This window comes from Triturus cristatus, chromosome 2_1 (assembly GCF_964204655.1).
Source record: "Triturus cristatus chromosome 2_1, aTriCri1.1, whole genome shotgun sequence".
Lineage (NCBI taxonomy): Eukaryota > Metazoa > Chordata > Amphibia > Caudata > Salamandridae > Triturus > Triturus cristatus.
Genome location: NC_140581.1, coordinates 184,057,900 through 184,079,117, shown reverse-complemented (window position 1 = coordinate 184,079,117; position 21,218 = coordinate 184,057,900). Strand labels below are relative to the sequence as shown.

At 51.7% G+C, this 21,218-nt stretch overlaps 1 protein-coding gene across 5 annotated transcripts in view; it reads right to left on the bottom strand.

Moving 5' to 3' along the window:
• The window catches only part of CTIF (cap binding complex dependent translation initiation factor), a 1,024,851-nt gene that overhangs the window by 848,667 nt on the left and 154,966 nt on the right, over nt 1-21,218 (bottom strand). The window contains exon 1 of one of the 5 annotated variants that reach the window (XM_085629556.1): nt 7,958-7,975. The exons of the other annotated variants lie outside the window; for them this stretch is intronic. The gene's annotated coding sequence lies outside the window, so the exon portion shown is untranslated. Of the gene's footprint in view, nt 1-7,957; nt 7,976-21,218 lie in introns of those variants that run through there. 5 annotated transcript variants of the gene reach the window in all.

Below are 21,218 nucleotides of genomic sequence, written 5' to 3'. Positions count from 1 at the left end.
TACGATCTTTGACTTCATCTAGAAGACTCGGTTTCTGTAGTCTAAAACAGGAAGAACTCGAAGTTTTCGGGTGTGTCCCCTGGCACCGCTGGGTTGGTTCTGAAAAACCCAGTACTTCAAGAGTCATTTGCAACTTGTATATATGCAACTCTAACCACTAGTATCTGCAATAAACTTATGCACTTACTACCATTCTTATGTGAGTTTAGAGTTTATTTCTTTGTATCTTTTCTGTAATTCATGTACTCCGAAGTCCTTATGTAATGTAACTGTTTCTATTGTAAAGCGCTTTGACACCTTTGGGTAAAGTTTGCGCTACATAAAAACAAATAAAATAAAACAGTAAATAAAATTATCATTTAGGAATAGTTTAGACAGCTTTAACCTCTTCAGTGCCCCGCCCTTTCCACGCCCTGTGCCGGGCGTTTCATTAGCGGGAGGGGTTCATGACGAGATAGTCTCGTCATGGGCACAGCGCAACCGCGCTCCATGACGAGACTATCTCGTCATGGGCACTGAAGGGGTTAAAGTACCTATGGCATGATTTCTTCTTGTATCTAATGCCAAAGAGTGGAAAAATATCCGATTTTGCTTTTTTTTTTACATGCCTGTATATAAAAATGCAGCTCTGTAAAAACACCATCTCTTGCCTTCTGCACATAGAGCTCCTTGCTCTCAGAACACAATTTAGGGACATTCTACAAGTTTTCTCTAATTTCTTCCAGACCGAGGAGGTGGCACCACCATATTACTCATGGTAGAGTTGGCATTCTTTGCTAATGGAAATTAGAATGCACAAAGACAACATGGCCATTATTGATGATTACACATCCTAACATACTAGACGTGCATGCCTCCAAGAAACACATATTATGTCAAATCATTTTGTCAACACATCCATGGCATGTGCTATTAAAGCTCTGGCAGCACCACTCATCTGATTATTCAATTTAACAGTAACAAGCATTTGAAAAGACAATAGATCCGGCTTGCATTTTGAATGATGATTAACCAATTTAAAAAGAATAATGGGCTGAAAAACCAAAGCAAAACAGTATTGCATTCTATATAAAATACCTCTATGGGCTAAGGAATTCACAGTGAGGTGATTCAGTATACTTTTGAAATGTAAATTAGTTATTCATTCATATAAAAGCAAGCACTCATGAACGGGACACGATGCATCAAATAGCCACTAGCTAATAGCTAAGCAAGCACTTTATAGGAGATGGCATAAAACAGACAATATAATGAGGTGAGAGGTACACTCCTCTTTAAAGAACTGGTAACAATGAAGCCACACCGCCCAAAAAAGACCGAATAAAGCAGTGAAGTGATCCACATGGCAAGCAGTTGCCTGCTGAATTACATAACTAGTGAGGATAGAACTACAGTCATACTGGTGAACACATCTTAACCCGAACCCGATGGGGGCCCGGGCCAAACGCCGTCCGGGGGCGGGAAGCCTTCACCCCGCCCTATTTAAATTCCGGCAAGAGAGGGGGCGACCAGTATTGGTACCCCAAGGGCAAGCGCACGTCCCCCCAATCAGTGGACGTGCAAGCTAGGACGAGTGGGGATAAAGAGGGCCAGCAGGCCACAAGCTGTCACAACCACCCCCGCCCCCGCATAGGAACTGGAAGAATCGGGCCAGAGCGGACAATGAAGGAAGAAAGAAGACTTACTACTGCAGAGCAGATTCAGACCCGAGACGACTGAGGGACGAGCAGATACAGACTATCAAGGAGCTGCCGCCTGAAACCAGCCCGGACCAGATCTTCACCTTCTCCCCACTCGCAACCCAGCCGCTCAACGATCGCGGTACCAGGAGAAGGGGCAAGGAGCAAGTGAAGCGGTGTGTGCATCGGAGCGGAGCTGATGCGGGAGAGCGGAGCAATCTGCTGAAGGACGCCTGCGGCGACTAGGAACGAAAGCGGAGAACCGTGGTAGGTGGTCCCGGACGTGGAAATAGAAGCCGCGGTCAGACATGCCCAGCGACTGCAGGATACAGCAGCACGGTCCCTCTGAGAACGAAACCAAGCGGCAAGTGGGAGCAGCTGGAATCCGGCCCCGGAGGGTATAAAGAATTAACCGTCACCAGAGCTCGAAGGTCAAGAAGCTCCCGGGTGGCAGGAGAGGCCAGGTTTGAGGTCTCCGGCTTGCCGCACAGCAAAGAAAAAGGCACGAACAGAGCTTGGGCAATCTCAGCGTCTGTCCAGCTGGGGGCTCGATTCTCTGGAAATTTAAAGGCGCGTACAGCGCATGGACAATTGTAGTGTCTGGCTGGAGCCAGAGTTTTTGAAGTCCCGCAATAGAGAAAGCAACGTTCCCTGGGCAAAAAGGAAACAACTGGGGGAGAGTAAAAAGGACCCCGTGTGGACAAAAGCAGTAGGACAGCATGGCACACACTACTAAACCAGGACAATTTGGGGGATCAAGCTACAGCAAGTTGAAACGCTTGCACATTTGGACAATTTGGAATAAGGAGAAAGTCGGTGCAACAGGAATGGCCGGCAAGCGGGGAGTAGCCAAGAGAAGCACACAGCCCCCGGCTCGTTTCAGGGAGAACCAGGCGGTTCTAAAGAAACACAGAAGAGAAGAGAAGGCCCCCCCACCCCCCGAGCTGGATGACGACCTGCAAGCGATGCTGGAGAAAGCAAGAGCGCTTGTGGCATTGAAGGGGCAGAGCTGGGTGGACCGGCAGATAAGGAAGGTGCCCAGGGGAAGGAGAAGAGGCCGTGGCGGGCTTCCCCAGCACGACCACCCCCCAAGAAGTCGGGGGCACGGGGCATGCAGCCAAAACGGTGGCCCCTACAAAGGAAAAAAAAGGAGCAGAGAAGCGGAGTAGGAACCCCCTAAAAGCTAAGAGCAAGAAGGCTGCGTCTCCAGAGCAGGTGGATAGCTCGGAGGCAAAAGGGAGCAGGGAGGACGAGGGGTCTGTAGCCAGCACGGCGGCCCCTCTGGAGAGACACGGGAGACAAGACGGCAAGGACAGCAGAGAGTGGTAAGCATGGCACACTGAGCGGCAAGCGAGGGCGCGGGAGAGGGTAAAGTGCCGAAGGGAACCCAAGCCAAAACGTAAATATGGGTACGCAGCTGGGAGTAAACAATGTAGCAATGCAAGGGCCATGGCCCATGCACCCACCATGGCAGACAGGGTTAGGTCAAGGGCGACAGGATTTCCAAGGGGAGGCCTGGAATGGGGGGGCAGCGCATCCACCGGCATGGGTGAAATGGTGGCAGTGGCCAGGATTAGGTGCCCCCTTCCCTGGTAACACCCTGTGGAACGCAGGGGTGCAAGGGGACAGCACGACACCCGACCAAAGGTCGGACAAGAGAAGTAACACAAAGGGGGCTGCAAACAAGGAAACAGGGTCAGCAAACCAGGCGCAGCAGGGGGAAGTGACAGGAACCGAGGCAACCACACAAGGGGGTACAGGGGACCAGGGGGGGAAGGGATAGCTCAAGTACAGCCAAGACAGGGAGGGGCAAGACACGAACAGTAAGCCGGCCTGTGAATACTTGCGTCCCTCCCCGAGCGACCCTCTCACAACCACGAAGCTCTTAGGGCTGGCGAACCTCATCCCACTAACAGTTAAGGAGAGGATTTAGAGAAAGGAGTTCATTGACATCTTTTTACTACTAGAGGTGCAGCAGGCAGGATTAGACATAGCAACACAAGACAAGGAGGAGGATGACATGAGGGTCACCCGGAAACCAAGAGAAGAAAGATCAAAAGAAAATGGTCTAAAAGCTTCAGAACATAGGCATGCGTCTTCATTGCGAAATTCCCTCAAAGCGCAGCGGCACTGATCTTGTACGAACAGAAGGTACACAAGGCACAGCAGGAGTATCAGGGTGATACATGGCTAAGATACGATGAGGGCATCAGGGGAAAAAATGCAAGCTTGGCCGATTATGGGGTGGGACTGTCAGGACATGGAGGGTTTCACCAAACACGTGGTGGCGGCAAGGTAAGGCGTTGGGGCAAAAGAGAGCAATTTTCGGCCATACGGGAGTAAGGGCAAATTTGAGGGGCAAGGATAAGAGTTCAAAGGGAAGAACCAGGCAGGGAGCAAATCAAATAGAAGCAAAAACAGTTGATGGACAGAATGCAGAACAATGTCATACATTCACCCCAGTACAGAGATCTGGGCCTAAATCCATCGTTTTTTTGCTCACCATGCCATTCCAGTTTGAACCCAGCCATATGCAAATCAGTCTTGACCCTGTGCCTCATGGGAACAGTCCAGCCCTAACTGCCAAGCCAGGTCCTCCCTGGACTGGAAAGAAGCATCCTAGGACCGGTTTCGGGGTTTCACCCCTCTTCAGCCAGGATAGCTTGACCAGACGTGGGTCCCGTGCTCACTACGCCACAGGAGTCAAGCTATCCTGGCTGAAGAGGGGTGAAACCCCGAACCGGTCCTAGGATGCTTCATTCCGGTCCAGGGAAGACATGGTTTGGCAGTTCGGGCTGGAATGTTCCCATGAGGCACAGGGTCAAGACTGATTTGCATATGGCCATGTCTGAACTGGGGTGGCGTGGTGAGCAAAATAACGATGGATTAAACCCAGATCTGTGACTGGGGGTGAATGTTTTGCCAATGTGCAACATTCCGTCCATCATCTTGTGTGTTTAGCAAATCAAATAAGCCATGTTGGAAGTTCGAGAAAGACGAGTAAGTGGGGGGCATCATGCAGGTTTAAACATGCTTGTAGAGCATGCGGGGTAACCATCCCACAATACGCTGTAGGACCAGGGGCCAACAAGGACAAGACAGGCACAAACAAGTGAGGTACAGGCCCCCCCGGGCGGGGGCAACGGGGACAGGGGACAGACGCTACAGACACCAGTCAAGACAAGCAGGCTGTTACATTTGTTAAAAGACTATCAAAAAGCAGGGGACAGACAAATGTTAGCAGAAGGCTTCACGCAGGGTTTTCCAATTCCTCACAAGGGACCCAGGTGCGCCCGGGAGAGTCTGAACCTGAAATCCGTGAGACAACCCCGGGGCGGCTAAACAGAAAGTAGAGAAGGAAGTACAATTGGGGCAGGTGTCCGGCCCTTTCACCTCCCCCAATGAAGGATATGGTAGTATCACCGCTCGGAGTGGTGCTCAAAAAGGAGCCGGGAAATTCTGGCTGATCCATCACCTGTCCCACCCCGAAGGGGAGTCCATTAACGACTGGTTAGAACGGGGAGCATGCACGGTGGCCTACGCATCGGTGGCCTACGCATCGGTGGATGATGCAGTGGAGCTTATTAGGCAGGAGGGTAAGGGCGCCCTGATGGTGAAATCAGACATAGAATCAGCCATAAGGCTATTGCCAGTGCTCCCAGACAGTTATCACCCATTGGGCTTCAAACTAGAAGGGCAGTACTACTATGACAAATGCTTACTAATGGGGTGCTCGATATTATGTGCGGACTTCAAGGCGTTCAGTAGGTTTCTGGAGTGGGAACTGGGAGTACGCGCCCCGAAGGGAGGGCAGGTCCACTACCTGGACGATTTCCTTTTCATTGGGAAGGCAGGGGAATGAGAACCTCCTAAATAATTTCATAAGCTTGGCCCAAGAGTTAGGCATCCCACTAGCGCAGGGCAAAACAGAAGGGCCAAACACAAAACTGTAATTCCTTGGGATAGAGCAGGATTCCCTGGCTGGGACGTGCAGATTGCCGCCAGAAAAAGTAGCTGAGCTCTGGGAGACCATAGGGAGACTGAGGCAGCAGAAAAAGGGCGATGCTGGGCGAAGTGCAGCAGCTGCTAGGGAAATTGAATTTTGCCACACGGGTGATCCCAACGGGGGGCACCTTCGCGAGACGCCTGGCGTGGCTGACCAGGTGCATTACACAGGAGCACCACAGGGTCCGCATCACAAAAGGGGTGAGGGAAGACCTGGGGCAATGGGAGAATTTGTCAGAATTAAACGGCTCCTTAATATGGAGAGATCCATGGGAGCAAGCAGACGAACTGGAACTCTACACAGACTCGGCCGGCAGGTTCGGCTTTGGGGCTATTCTAGGGACCGCATGGTCAGCAATGGCCTGGCCAGGCAGAGGGCTGGGCTTACAAAAAACATATCTGTATTGGAGTTATTCTCAATAGTGGTGGCTTTCCACATTTGGACTCAGCGGCGATCCAATAGGCAGATGCAGGCCATCAACACAGGATCAGCAAAGTGCCTAAGTCGGCTGCCAGCTTAGGGGCAACATCGCGCTTAGGGCGAGACACATCCCTGGGATAGTCAACTCAGTTGCGGATGCCATTTCTAGTTTTCAGTGGGCGAAATTCCGAGAGCTGGCCCCAGACGCAGACAAGGGGATGACCCACGATGCCAGAGGAAGCGTGGGCATGGGTGGACCTGGGTTGAAAACATTGCTGAACAATGCACTTGCCCCGAAGACAGACACCCAGTACCATAAGTGTTGGGAGACATTCAGGTCCTGGTCAGGTTTAGAAAGGGGCCGGGGGCTGGACACGAGGAAGTCCTAGGGTTCATAGAGTGGGCTTTTACGTCGGGCAAGATGAAAACCTGGGCCCAGGCGTATTAGAACGCGGTGGCATATTACACGAAGATAGCAGCTAGGGAGGACCCAACTAGTTCTTTCCAATGCAGGATGGCAATGAGAGGCTGGGGTAGGCGACAGCAAGCAGAGAAAGACGCAAGGCGGCCCATCCACTTTAGCCTGCTGCGAGAGATGGTGGGGGCCCTGGCAGGAGTATGTGTCTCAAGACAAGAGACAATGCTCTTTGGAGCAGCATTCGCACTGGCATTCTTTGGGGCTTATAGGGTCAGCAAGCTGGTAGCCCAATCAGTCAGGAACCCAGAAGCAGCATGCATCCGCAGAAGGGTCGTAGAAATGGGCAAAGGGTGCATGGACATACTGCTGCGGCGGTCCAAAACGGACCATATTGGCAGGGGAAGTTGGACCAGAATACATTGCATTAGGGACACAACCTGCTGCCCGGTGTGCTTGCTGCAGGAATACGGCCGGGGGAAGGCGGCAGTGGGCCACCCTTCAAGCACAAGGACGGGTCATACCTCAGCCGCTTTCAATTCATAGTAGTGATGAGGAAGACCCTGGAGGTGATGGCTCCCGGCGACGGAGTTTGGTTCCCATTCTTTCAGAATAGGGGCGGCCACCACAGCCGCAGGATTGGATTGGGATAGTGAGCGAATCAAGGGCATAGGGCGCTGGGCATCCAGGGCATTTAGGCGTTAGGTTCGCAACACAGTGTACTGAGACAGGCTTCTCCTCTCCCCGCCTCACCCGTCTAGGTCCAAACAATTCACGGAACAAGGTGTGGATCAGGGGGCACTCCTACGTGACGCGGGCCCTGCAATGAGCGATGGCCCGATGTGAATTTGGCGGGATATGGCTGTGGGACACCGAAGTACTCTGGTGGGGGCACTACGGAATGAAATGAGACCAACTGCAACCCGTGGCGCGGGAAGCATTAGAGAACGGTGGCACCTGGGGGGAAATGACTTGGCGGCGTTGGGCAGGCGGGCCCTCCTAGAAAGCATGGAGAAAAGCCTCACGGCCCTGGCACACCTGATATGCCTAGTAGAAGTAATTTTCTCTGAAATAATAGTGCAGCAGGCCTGGTGAGGGGCAGTGGACTTGGGGGCGGTGGAGAAATCCAGACGGACACTTAATATCACCATGGCGAAGGTTTGTAGGGCCAATGGGTGGGGTTTCGTCAGACACGGTTTCATAAACCTGAGGTCCCCAGGTTATCACCTGGAGGACAGAGTACACCTGACTGGGATAGGAAAGGACATGTTTCTGCTGAACATTGTAGGGGTGCTGGAACACATGGGGTTCAACTGAGAGTGAAAGGGGAGGCCGGGGGAGCACCTTCCGGTCGGGAAATCGTAGGTAGTGTGGCACAGCTAACAAGGAAGGTAGTAAAAAGAGAGAACTTACTAAAAGGTAGAAGAGAGAACTTACTAAAAGGTAGAAGGAAGGCTCAGTGTCCTTGGGATGCTTCACGGCAGGGGCACTGAGGGAGCCAAGGGGCGGCGTGCTGCCACAGAAAGAGTAGATGTGATGCTCCCGCAGGACCCTTGGGATGCCTCACGGCAGGGGTACCGAGGAAGAAAGATGCAGGGACTCCGCCTCAGGAGAGATCGACTAGATGCTCAAGTAAGGTCCTTGGGATGTCACACGACAGGGATCCCTGGGAGAAGGGAGGACCCACGAAAGGGTACAGGGCGAGCGGGATGGCACTTGCAGCCCGGGCAGGTCCAGACAGACACCTTCCAAGTCGGTAGCAAGTTGAAGCCTAGACCCGTGAATCAGAGGCCCAGACAAGTGGTCCCTCCCCTCCTGGGAAATTGAGGAGGCTGGGTCCATACTGCAAGAAAAGAGAAATGTAAATAATGTAAATGTATAGCATGAACATTGAATGAACAGTTGCTATGACCATGAACGTTACCAAATGTGTAAACATGTGAAGTTAAAAAATTGCGACCTTTTAAAGGCACCAAAAGCATGTTGTCAGTGGTGATTTAAGGTTAAAAGGGAAAGCAGTTTTTGGTTGGTAGCGGGCAGGAAACAGGGGGGGGTGCAACTCGCCACCTGGATGGGGTTTGTTCACTGCAAAATCACTCTAGGACCTACTCTTCCTCCGTAGGAGTTCATAGATTTTTTTTTGAGAAGTGACAAGGCCAGACTAACGAGCAGCGTTTAAAAAAAAGTTTTGCCGTACAATAGGAAATATTTTAAGCAGCCGCTAAAAATACTGTTATTAGTTTAGTCATTTTACACACCTGAAACAGTACAGTATTGAAAGGGGTTTTTATATAAAATGTTTTGCTTGAATCATGACCAACACATACACGTTATTAACTAGGTTTATACATTTTTAGATTGAGCACAGCTAATGTATGCCTGCAATTTAAATTGACTAATGCCGGTTGCCATCTTGGTTTGCGAAACGCCGAGCATTTTATTTCTAGGTGAAGCTGGATTTCTAGTTATTGAAAGCAATGTTCTTTTGCATTTTTTCCCCAAGTGAAAGGTTTTCTTTTCTTTGCGATAATCATGGGATGTTTAAATGAGTAGAGCATTCACTAAGACACCTGCAAACTAGAGGCTGGTCCCTGTATCTCATCTTGCTACAGATAATAGAAGTTTAAAAGGTGCAGAAAAAAAGCTGTATTGTAAACGCCCTGAGAAGCTATGGAGCACACACTTGTATTATTTTGGTTAAACCGGATTGGACTCTCTTAAGGAGAGAAGCGATTTGCCTGTTTCTTTCCCTTGAGGGGAACCTATACATGCATGCCACCATTTTAACAAGCATTTGCAATGCAATAGGTCTCGCATTTGGGAGAATTTGAGCTACTGGTATTGTAAACGACAAACCTCTTATTCTATGTGTTGGTTTTGAAAACAGATAAAAGGCATTGTCATTTACGATGCCAATAGCTTAAAATTTCGCAAATGCGAGACCTATTGCATTGCAAATGCTTGTTAAATCTCGCCAGCGAGACTGCGCATGCGCAGCCTACGCTAGCGAGACCTAAAAACTGCAAAACAATCTCTCCCCTTTGTGCACACTCATGACTCCTTCCTCTGTGCACACTCATGCCTCTGCCCTCTGTGCACTCATGCCTCTGCCATCTGTGCACACTTCTCCCTCTTCCTCTCTTCCCTCTGTGCACACTCCTCTCTTCCCTCTGTGCACACTCCTCTCTTCCCTCTGTGCACACTCCTCTTCCCTCTGTGCACACTCATGCCTCCTCTCTCTCTGTGCACACTCATGCCTCTGCCCTCTCTGTGCACACTCCTGCCTCTTCTCTGTGCACACTCCTCTCTTCCCTCTGTTCACACTCATGCCTCCTCCCTCTGTGCACACTCATGCCTCTTCCCTCTCTGTGCACACTCCTCCGTGTGCCCTTTGTACACACTCCTCCCTCTTCTTCTGTGCACACTCCTCCCTCTCCCCTCTCTTCACACTCTTCCCTCTGCCCACACTCTGCACACTGTGCACACTCCTGCCTCCACACACTGTGCACACTCCTGCCTCCGCACACTGTGCACCTTACCCTTTTATTATCCACTCTGCGTTCAGCTCCGGCCCCTCTAGGGGCTATTTGCTGCCCCAGACACCGCCCTGATGCAGTTCTTACCCCGCTGGCCTCTCACGGGGGAGCAAGGAGAGAAGCCGAGTTCGGAGCCGGGGGGGCAGGGTCGAGTCTCCGTGCCAGCTCAACATCCTGTGCAATCCCCCAGCGCCTAACGGAGTGTGCCCCTGTGGAATGTCACTGGGCCTTGTGTAAAACGCTGCAACACCGAGTCGGCGCTATAGAAATAGTGCAAAACAAGCACTTACCGCAGCCGGAGCCTGTGGAGAGGAGGGGGGAATGATGAATAACTGGCAGCCCAGAGGGGAAGTGTCTTCATACAGCACAGGGGCTGTGGAGAATGGGGAATAACGTGGGCAGGGGTTGTGCCACGGAATAAGGAATACCCTGAGTGGGATACACTCACCGGTCATTCATCGTTTTTTAGCAGAAATAAACTTTATATTTAGCTGAAGAGGCTTCACGTGGTGAGCGGTGAACCTGTCGGGCTGGATGATCGAACATAGCTCGGGCCGATGTCATCTCTCCCCTCTGTGCACACTCATGACTCCTCCCTCTGTGCACACTCCTCCCTGTTCCCTCCGTGCAAGCTCCTGCCTCCGCACACTGTGCACGCTCCTGCCTCCGCACACTGTGCACGCTCCTGCCTCCGCACACTCTCCTGCCTCCGCACACTTCTGCCTCCGCACACTGAGCACACGCTGTGCACACTCCTGCCTCAACACGCTGTGCACACTCCACGTTCCACACACTGTGCACCTTGCCCTTCTGTGTTCAGCCCCGGCTCCTCTAGGAGCCATCTGCTGCCCCCAGACACTGCCCTGACGCAGTTCTTGCCCCGCTGGCCTCTCACGGGGGGAGCAAGCAGAGAGGCCGAGTTGGGAGCCGGGGGAGGGGCAGGAGGGCAGGGTAGAGTCTTGGCGCCAGCTCCACATCCTGTGATCCTGGGCAATCCCCCGGCGCCTAAAGGAGTGTCTCCCTGTCAGGGCCGGACTGGGAACTGAAAGCAGCCCTGGCAAATTTTGCCAGACCAGCCCCCGTCCGGCGCGACGCGAGCGCCGGACCGCCACGGGGGGGGGGGGGGGGGGGGGGGGTGTTCTCCCCAAGAAAATTTTGGAGAACGACAGACCAAAATGGTGAATTTTACAGCACATTTTTCATTACATATTCAAATTGTATCAACTGTCAAAGCACAGTAAATAGTAGATGATGACCTTAAAGAACATCAGGACGAGGGAGGGAGAGAGAGGGGGAGAGAGTGACAGAGCGATAGGGGGACAGGTATAGAGAGAGATTGAGAGGGATAAATAGAGAGCGCGTGAGGGAGCCAGAGAGAGGGAGAGCGCGAGAGAGCGCTAGAGAGAGAGAGAGCGCGAGAGCGATCACACTGTTCCCTTTTCTGTCCGCATTTGTCTTTTCTTCTTACTTTCATCTCTCTTCCACCTTGATTTTCGCTTTTTGTTTCACTCTCGGTCCCTACTCTTTGTCTCTGACTCTTTTGTACTTGCCTTTTTGTGGTTTCTTCCTCTGAATGTAGATGAAACTTGCAATCAAAATAAACCGATGATGAGATCTTTTCATGCTGTCCAGGGACAGTGCTACGAAATATAAGAGGTGTGCCTTCCAAAACATAGTTCTTTTTTGTGTTTTAGGTTTTCAATATTCCAGGAACACCTGCATTAAAAATGCATTCATATGACAAGGAAATATAGAGCTGCTTTATACACTGGAATCGGCACAACCGTGGGCTCACAAACTCCAGCTAGTGCGTTATTGTGCGATGGGTGTATCCGGTGGGGCCTCCCATAAGCTTGGAGCCACCTTTTATAAGATATGTAATGCACCTGTGATAATAGGAAATTGAGGTCACGTCTGCATCACAGAGAAGTCCTGGCTGAACACAACGGCGAGCACACGCGCCAAACTCCCCCCCCCTTCCTTTTAAGGAGATTTGCTTGTACCTGCTGGGTTTACAGTCAGGCAGCCACTCTCTAAACAAGCATTTGCAATGCAATAGGTCTCGCAGTTACACGAGTTAAAGCTATTGGCATTGTAAATGACAATGCCAATAGGCATTGTTATTTGCAATGTCAATAGCTCAAACCCGCGTAAATGCGAGACCTAATGCATTGCAAATGCTTGTTTCATAGAAGCCATTAGCGAATTTCCATAGTCAAGGCAACTAATTATCAAAGCTTGGACTAAGGATTCTCTTGACTGAAGTGGTAGCCACGCAGATAGTTTTCTGAGCATGCGCTTTATCCAAAGCAAGCGCCAGTGATGTCGTTAATATGTTCTTTGATGGAAAGATCCTCACCCACCATGATGCCCAGGTTTCTGCCCACAACCTTCGGAGTTGGGACTACACCCAAGCTATTCGGCCACCAGTCATCCGACCATACCGAGTGGGCTTTACCACATAGAACGATCTCGGTCTTGCTTGTGTTAAGCTGCAGACAGTTTTGCTGCATCCATGTGGCAATGTCATTAATACAGTCTCAGAACCGCTCCTTGGTGGATTCTGGATGAGGTCCCATAGTGATGACAAGCAGAGTGTCATCTGCATAGGAGATGACCTCAAACCCATAGGATTTTATCACTCGTGCTAGCGTTGCCACATAAATATTAAAAAGAGTGAGACCTAATACAGATCCCTGTGGCACTCCCTAATCCAAGACTATGGTTGGTGAGACAAAGGACTCTCACTGCACCGTGCTGGTGCGATCACTCAGAAAATACTTTAGCCAGTCTAATGCTTTCCTTCCAAAACCAATCTGTCTTTTAATTAAGACTGCATGAGAGGGAGCGTGGCCAACCGCTGAGTAAGATGACCTGCGTAGTAGAGCAGCTCCGACCAAACACGCACGTTGAAGCCAAAATTCCCATATTTATCCATAGAGAATACCTCTGTGACCTTCGGAAATTGTACTGGAGCCTGTCTGGAGTGACCCGATCGAGAAACTGAGTGAATCGGGCAAAAGTTCGGCCCGACTACGCAAGGTACAGTCCTGACAACACAGCCTACAAAGTGCAGGAGGGGGCGCTACGGAAAATAAAGTAGCGGAGAGCGCCGGACGGACGTAATTATCGGAGCAGGCCTACTGAGACTTGCCCGATTGTGATCTGTATCAGGGCATACTGGAGCGTCTGTGGGCTGACAGTGCCCCAATGCGGAGGTTTTCGAGGGGGCATGAGCGGCCTGGAAGGCACAGGATTGACGCACCGGGACGAGGCTGTGACACTGAGTACATCACGAGAAACGCCAGCGTAGCTCGTCTGTGGTGCACAAGCCCTAGTGTGCCGATCACTCAAGAACATCGCCCTTCACTGACGACCCCGGGGGTAAAATCGTGCAGAGACGGCACATCAATTGATGTTCAACGGTAAGGCAGCAGCGTAGAGGCGAGGGCTGGGAGGAGCAGCATCCCAGAGAGTCGGAGACAGTCGATGGGTTCTGTCTGCAGCCCCTAGACAATATTCTGCCAAAATACCCAGGGTGCTATATCTGAAACCTACCACACAGCTCCAAGTAGTTGGAAAAGAACTCCAATTTAAAGACGTTGTAGGCCTCCCACGTTGTGACGCGCTGGCCCTCCAAACAAGTAACTCGCACGCCGTGTATTATTTCTACTCGCAGCTTGCCTCAAATTGTGAATAACCCCCGCCGCTTGTGTGCAACTTTTGCATGGGTTATATAAATGGTATTGACTGCGTGTTAGACAGAGTAGTTCTTTAAACTTGCGCCCTGTTTTCAAAGGCTGGTGATCAAACATTCAAAAACGTAACGGTCAGCACTATGCTTTGTGATCAACTGCTTTGTGATCAACTCACCAGGTTATTCACGCGGTGCCAAGATCAACAAGCCGTCTCCGTGGAGCAAGTCAGCAACGAGGTGTGTGCGCGCGCGTTAGGCAGCCGGGTCGGCAGCGGTGGCGAGACCTAAAAAAATATTAAATAGCATGAGGCTGCCTAGGACGTGCGTGTTGACGAAAGTGAAACTGCATGCTGGCTTGCGAGGGAAGGGGGACAGGAGATGTGCACGCCGCGTGGCTGTAGGCGCGTACACCAACTCAAATCCGCCAAAAGCCTGCGCGTGCACATCTCCTGTCCCACTTCCGAGGCAAGTCAGCAACAATAGATCTCGCTTGCTACAGCAGCGCTTCGCGCTGCGTTCGCAGGCGAGACCTAAAAAGGTACATTTAAAAGGAGGGCTGCTCACAATGCAAGAAGAAAAAGAAGAAGGAAAAATACAAGCCATTTATTTTATTTTGTCGGAATTGCCAAAGCGATCACAGTTTGACTTGTGTGCCTCGTCGGATCAGAGTGAATTGGCAAAAACAGGCTCACCCCTGCAGTAAGGACGGGCACGCTGGGGTGTTCGTTACATGCACGAGGTTCCATCAGATATGCGGCAGGTGCGGCAGGGAGAGAGTGCCCCCCCCCCCCCCCCTCCTCCCATGCCACAATTACAGACATCGAAAGGTGGATGGGTCAGTCAGATCTTGCGCAGGCTGGAGGTGCGGCATTTCAAGCCATCTTCTGTAGTGAGCAGAGTCCCTGGCACGGGGATTTGTACTGGCAGGCGCGAGAGTGCTTGTGTAAAGTTTTCACCTTTGAATGCGTCCGCAGTACCGTGTGCCCAACAGATGCGCGTGACAGCAGACCTTCCAGCCTGCAGCAGGGCATGGCCCCTGCGTTTCTATAGATGTAGAAGGCAGTGCGAATGAGCTCCCCCTCCACCCACTCCCCCAGTGTGCTCTTTTACCAGGAGTTTGGTTGGGCGGCGTTCTCAGCAAAAAAAGCACTTGCAGCTGGTAGAAGTTAGAATGTGTAGGCGCTAGAATTGCTGGGAAGGCAGTTCTCTCTCCCATATGCCTGCCAGTCAGTAACATTTTGTGGTTTCTCTGATAGAAACGGGTACTCACAGCAAACAAGACATGTCACAAAGACTACATACATGGGCAATCACATGGCCACTCTGTTATGGCATAGTTGTTCTAGAAGGAAGGATAAGTACATATGTTCAGCTGCTTTGAAGTGACAACTCATGACTGCATGTTTGGGGGCATGTCTGGCTGCTAAACGTTTTCATATCAAAATAGTGAACACTGCATGCAGTCTCATGGAGTGCACCATGTTAGTAAACATTCTCTGGTCGCTTTCACTCCTGCAGTGTGTGCATTGTCTAGTGGCACGACCTCCCAGGAAGACCCACACACATACACTTCACATTTGGGGACTGTGGCTGTTGAAGCGTTTCATGTAACCGTGTGTAACTATAAAAAAAAAAAACACTGCTTGTAGGTTCATGTGCTGCACTATTTTAAGGGTATGGCCACACTTTTCAATACCACTTTAGGCAGAATGTGGAAGGTGACATATAAGGGTATTTATTTACAGAGGTAAACTAACCCCCTAGCCAAAGAATGAAAAAAAAATCCATTCGTATTTCTCTGTTTCACCCTCTCACACACAGTCTCCCCTTAATCTTCTCTCTCACACCCACACCCACACTCTCGCTTGCACGCACACACCCCCATTGTGTATGCGTGTTTCTGCTTCCCACTCAAACATACGAACAGAAACAATATGGCTTTTGCACACATGTAAATACATACATTGTCTCGCTGTCACACACACACAAACAGATTTGCACCTCTGTCTCGCTCTCACACACTAACAAAAACACATGACCTCCCAATCTCTCATTCCCCACCCCTTCTACGCAGTGAAACACCTGTATGTCTAAGCCTGGCCTGCCATTATTACAGCCACCGTACGGTAATGCTCGTGATATCTGCACAGATCAAACCAGACCCAGTGTCGCAAGGACAGTATTTGACCGCACAAGCATCTTTCTTCCCCACTGGCTGAACTACTGAGGCAAATCACGTTTATGTGGCTTCTGAGTTTAATTGTTGAACATTAAAGAATGTATAATTTGCGACCACAACACACAGCAGCCATTTCTGCATTTTTAATACAACCATTCCGATTTTGAGAGGAGTAATCTAAACATCTAAACATTTTTTAATTGGGCCTGTGATTTACTTTCGGTGGCCCCGGCCGCCCCCCCCCCCCCGCCCCCCCCCCCATCACCCTGCAGTCCCGAGAGGCTGAGGCAGCAATCACAGTAGCCTTCTCATTCTCTGCATGATCGGCTCTCCAAACGAAGTCACTGCTAGCCACACTCAAGTAGGCTCTCCACCCACACTGGCTCCACTTCAGCCACCTATGGGGCAACATGCATGCCAGACAGAGCACGTCCCAATATTGACAGCAGGCAACACTTAACCGAAAAGGTCCATAGTCATAGGGACGTTTTAAGGTTATGGACATGAGATAAATGCATATCCACCGAGTCTGAAATGAAACACATTACACAGTCTGTGCTTATCCCAACACCAGCCAAGGATCCAGCCTTCCTGGACCAAACTTGGACACCTCCGAGTCCGCATTTCAAAACTTGTTGTAAACTGCAGCAGATCCAAAGTAACAGACAACTTTTTTTTACATCACGTTTGTCAGCCTCACTTTCCTTTGCTCCTCAAAGTGCAAAACAAATGTGTGATCATACGATTACCTCCGATTTTCAGTCAAAAATAAGTAGATTTTACTGTGAGGAGTTATCGTTAAGGCACATGATTGATATGGCAATTTCAATGGACACCATGGGGTCAGGTTTACAGGATGCACCGCTGGGTACAGTTGTACTACAATGATGGTCTTTCTGGCTCTAGGGTCAAGAAACCCTGCCGACTGGTCATCATGACCTGTGTTTTAAATTGGCCGGTACTCGTCGTTCTGGAATTCCAGCATTTCTCAGTTTTCTCTCCTGGAGGACTGGAGCTTCTCCTTAGACAGGGAGAATACCGGTGCTCACAGGGTTCCAGCAGCAGTGCAAGCGCTCCTCCTGGGCCTTGATTATACAGTAGGTCACTTGTTTGGCAAACCGAGAGCAAGCTCTGGTGCGCGATCACACGCTGCCAACCTTACCAATCAGTTAATTTATTGTGTGCGGCCAGCGAGTTCCCTGTTCAATTGTAAACGAGATAGGGAAATGTATGACTTGACATACCGCTCAAAAGAGGGAGAGAAGACATTGCAAAAGTATTGTAAAGGCACATAAACACGATTTTGTTCATTGTATTCGTGTAAAAACAGAAACAAAATAGCTACGAAATTCCGAGCCACCAGTTGCCAATGAGATGGAAGGAAGGTACAGTGATGCAGAAGCAGGAGGCAGTGAGAGGTAAAGATGGGGAAAAGAGACGAAAGAACCCCTATAAATTCAAGAGGAAGAGAATTAAGAAAAGCAACTGAGCGTAGGTAGAGAGAGAAAAAAAAAGAGAAAAAAAAGGGGGAAGAGACTGAATAGGGGAGAGTAAGAAAGACTTGGCAAAGGAGAGAAAGGGAGACAAAAATATGAGGAGATACAAACAGGTGTAAGTTTTGAGGGACAGAAAGGAGTTTACATGGGAAAGGTTTAGACATGGGGTATGGATAAAAGGAAAGCAGTGAGATTAAATGCCCATGAAAAAAGGTTTCATGCGTAGCTCTGCCAGTGATTTACCACAATAAAGTGTGTCTGCATCTTACTGAATAGTTTCTCAAACTAAGATCAAAAATAGCTCGGTGCAGCCTACAGATTTCATGCCCAATCCCTTAAAGTTACAGCAAATGCTGATCACTAATATTGATCAAACCCATGCCTAGGCCGTGATTAAAGTAGGAGAACGAAAAAAGCAGCCAGCCAGCCTGTTGCATTAGCTTAGGTAAATTCTCCTACTTTAATCGCGGCCTGGCCGCCCGCACCATGCGCGCCACCAAATCAAAAATTGTAATCATGATGATGATTGATTCATCATCATAATTACACATTTTGATTTATTGCATGCACCCGCGAAAGCCCCGTGAGAGGCTGAGCGCACAACTCAGGCTGAGCCGGAGTTGTGCGCTCAGCTCAGAAATGGGTAGCTCAGTGAAGGTTAAACAAGGCGCTAGCAGGCGAGAGGCCTCAGCATGTACACAGAGGACAGAGCTGTGCATACACGGTAATGGAATCTCCAAACCACCACCCGTCACCACCACTGCACGAAGCGCGACGCCCGCCAACTGTTTGTGCCACCCATCATGATGAATCAATGTCATATTAATTGATTTGGTCCAGAAAAACGTTACGTACTCACCTGCTGTTGGTGGCAGTCTGCAGACACAGGGGGGCTACGTCGGCGGGCTAGCCTAGGAAAGAATAATTAAATTATGGCTGCCCAAGATCAAGAAGTGCGGACCTCTGCTCGTCGTCACTCCTGATGCTTCAGGCAGTCGCGCAGTTTAATTCGCGCGAGGCCCAATGCGCATGCGGGGATGACATCAGCCTTACCCTAGAGAGGCGCGCAGACACGGCGGAGGAGGAGTCAGTGCATCTTTCTGCACGCTGCGCAGAGGCACCTCCTCCTCCTGAAAGATCGGTTCCACTTGCACACTGCAGGGGTCAATCAGGCTTGCTGCTCTTTTCCCTGCAGCTGCACTCCGAGAGCGGACTCGGTCGGAGTAGTAGTCTTGCTTTAGCTAGGAACTTGGAAGTCTGACTGACTGTCGGACTGAGAGTCAGACAGTCAGTCAGACAGTCTCACGGTCCGACGACGGTCGGACTGAAAATCGGCCCCCCAGCCACAAAACCGGCCCCCTATCGGAAAACCAGCCCCCACCCCATCCAGCCTACCGGGGGATTGCCCGGTGCCCGAAAGCACCAGTCCGGGCCTGCTCCCTGTGGAATGTCACTGTTGGAAGGCGTTTCCCGGGGAGGCTTCGGAATGCTTTCCTGACCACCCGGAGGCCCACCTTTCCCAGAGTTATGCCGAGCAAGAGCAGGGAGGCCCTTCCTGGAAGGGTCTCTCGTACATAGGATTGCGCACGCCGCGCTTACTCTCTCTTCGGATAGAGGGACACCACACAGTAATTCGTTGTAAGACAATAGACTTTTATCGGTAGTTGTCAGGGATCTTTATGATCCGGAGGCAGGTGCAGAATTGGTGCCACAAGCGGCAGCGATCTCGTGATGAGGGAAAAGGGGTAGCGGGACAGTCTTTGAATCAGTGTCTCTGCGAGGTATCCGGCGCACAGCTCTCAATCCTCAAGCTGAGGGGATGTTGCTTCTCTCGGCAATCTCTGCCGTTTCTCTTGGAGGAGCGGGCCGCGAGTCACTCAGCAGGCACCGGAGGTTCGTAGTTCGGGGAGCCGCGACGGCGTCAGCAGGGCTCAGATGGTTCAGAGTTCGGGGAGCCGCGACAGCATCAGCAGGGCTCAGATGGTTCAGAGTTCGGGGAGCCGCGACAGCGTCAGCAGGGCTCAGATGGTTCAGAGTTCGGATAGCGTTCCTCGGTTCGGGGAGCGATCGAGCCGCGACCAGGTCAGCAGGCTCTCGTCAGTCCAGGTCTTCTCTGCTTTCGTCCCTTCAGCACCCCTTGTTATACTCCCCCTCCTCTTTGAAGTCCGGGGTCCTCGCGGAGAGGGGTCTGGTGCCTGGGGGGCGGTGTGTCGGGGTTTCCTGTCGCTCGGCCCTTTGATCTGTTCAGGTGGGTCCGGGAGGGACTCCAGACACCCAGCGGGCGAGGCGCCTGCTCCCCGGGAGCCTGGTGGTCGATCGAAACCTCCCTCGGGGGAGAGACCAGAGGTGTGACAGGATCGGCGCCTCTCAGTCTGGTTTGGGAGGGGTGGAGGGGGGGGGGGGGGGGTTCGCTCTCCCTCGGCCGGGCATGCGTGTTGGGGATCTGGTCGGCCCTCGGGATGTTGGCCCGCGGGAGCCGGAAGGCTGTATCAACGAGATTCGGAGTGGTTGCAGGGTAACTTGCTGGTCGGGAGGGCCCACGCCACGAGGCCGGTCTCACAGTCACTAGGCCTCGTGTAAAGTGCTGCAACACCGAGTCGGCGCTATAGAAAAACTGCAAAACAAGCTCTCCCCTCTGTGCACATTCATGACTCCTCCCTCTGTGCACACTGCTCCATCTTCCCTCTGTACACACTCCTTCCTCCTCCTCCTCTGTGCACACTCCTCCCTCTGGTCTCTGTCACAATCCTCCCTCTCCCCTCTCTGCACACTCTTCCCTCTGCCCTCTCTGCACACACTCATGACTCCTCCCTCTGTGCACACTCATGCCTCAGTGCACGCTCCCATCTCTTCCCTCTGTGCACGCTCCCATCTCTTCCCTCTGTGCACGCTCCCATCTCTTCCCTCTGTGCACGCTCCCATCTCTTCCCTCTGTGCACGCTCCCATCTCTTCCCTCTGTGCACACTCATGCCTCCTGCCTCAGGGCACACTCATGCCTCCTGCCTCAGGGCACACTCATGCCTCCTGCCTCAGGGCACACTCATGCCTCCTGCCTCAGGGCACACTCATGCCTCCTGCCTCAGGGCACACTCATGCCTCCTGCCTCAGGGCACTGTGCACACTCCTGCCTCAGGGCACTGTGCACACTCCTGCCTCAGGGCACTGTGCACACTCCTGCCTCAGGGCACTGTGCACACTCCTGCCTCAGGGCACTGTGCACACTCCTGCCTCAGGGCACTGTGCACCTTGCCCTTCTATTATCCACTCTGTGTTCATCCTCAGCCCCAGCCCCTCTAGGCGCTATCTGCTGCCCCCAGACACCGCCCTGACGCAGGTCTTGCCCCGCTGGCCTCTCACGGGGGAGCAAGCAGAGAGGCCGAGTTCAGAGCGGGGGGGAGTTGTTTGGGGCAGCAGGGTTGAGTCACTGCGCCAGCTCCACATCCTGTGATCCTGGGCAATCCCACAGCGCCTAAAGGAGCGTGTCCCTGTGGAATGTAACTGGGCCTCGTGTAAAGCGCTGCAACACCGAGTCGGCACTATAGAAAAACTGCAATACAAGCTCTCCCCTCTGCGCACACTCTTGACGCCTCCCTCTCTGCACACTCCTCCCTCTGCGCACCTCACTTCTCTATGCACACTCCTCCCTCTGCCCTCTCTGCACACACTCCTCCCTCTGCGCACCTCACTTCTCTATGCACACTCCAGACTCCCTGCACACTCCAGACTCCCCGCACACTCCAGACTCCCCGCACACTGTTCATGCTCCTGCCTCCGCACACTGTGCACACT